Below are 997 nucleotides of genomic sequence, written 5' to 3'. Positions count from 1 at the left end.
AATTTGGGGATGGTATGGAATTCTTTAGGTTATTTCCTGACAGCTATCAGAAACCATGCTCTGCAGTCCTTAAAACCTCTCCATCCTCTGCCCTCAGCCCACCTGCAATTCTGTTCCCTGTTGAGCATCAAGTCTTGAGCTCAAATCCAAGGGATATAGTATAAGGAGTCAACTTTGAGACTACCTGTTTAAATCAATTGGCTTTCATTTATTAACTGTAAACAATGCTGGGTTTTGACATGCAACTATATTCTAAAACTTTTAAAATAACTTCATTTAGAAAATGAATATATACTTTTTTCCCCTCAAAATTCTCCCAGTGATTCTCACAGGGACGCAACTGTTAAGCAAGAATTCAAACTTAAACACAATTATTGCAAGATTTGCATTGAAGTCTATATAGCACATGAATTTAATTTTCTTCAGTTTTGATTTGCTTACAGGTAATTCAACTCAAGATACAATAATCATTTTGCTGAATTCCTTTTCCAAATGTTGAAGGTGTTCGAGGATGGTCGTTGAACTAAAAATAAATTTGACTTTACAGATACGATAGCTAATTTTATTCTCTTAAGTCTTTGACCTGCTCCGTTTCCGACCTGGGCCGGTTCACCCCTCCTTAGGCAACCTGGTGGTCCCCCGCTCCCGGGAGGTCACCATACTGATGCCGAACTTAGTGCGGACACCCGATCGGCATAGCGCCCTACAGCCCAGAACTCCTGGGCTCAAGCGATCCTCCAGCCTCAGCCTCCGGAGTAGCTGGGACTACAGGCGCGCGCCACCGCGCCCGGCTATTCTCTTAAGTCTTCTTTAATCTGTTAAATTACATCAATATTGTATGTAAAAAATTCCTTGAAAATATAGTTTGCTTGATTTTACTAAGATGCATTGACTTAAATGGAAATACATTAAATTAGAAACATAATGCAAATGTATCATTGAGAATATAAATATACTGATTAATAGCCCTGTTTTTCACAAAAACTTTAAAGAAAAG

The 997-nt window shown here is 38.8% G+C and overlaps 1 non-coding gene across 1 annotated transcript; it reads right to left on the bottom strand.

Annotated features, from left to right (window-relative positions):
• Positions 1 to 499: 499 nt before the first annotated feature.
• Positions 500 to 792, bottom strand: LOC148165006 (signal recognition particle RNA). Its single transcript, XR_015766914.1, has one exon.
• Positions 793 to 997: the final 205 nt, after the last annotated feature.

The sequence above is a fragment of the Eumetopias jubatus genome, unplaced genomic scaffold (assembly GCF_037043125.1).
Source record: "Eumetopias jubatus isolate StellerSeaLion01/CBP00866 unplaced genomic scaffold, mEumJub1_p1.0 scaffold_1, whole genome shotgun sequence".
NCBI lineage: Eukaryota > Metazoa > Chordata > Mammalia > Carnivora > Otariidae > Eumetopias > Eumetopias jubatus.
The sequence above is the reverse complement of the archived record's forward strand: the minus strand, read 5'-3'. Positions and strand labels throughout refer to the sequence as shown.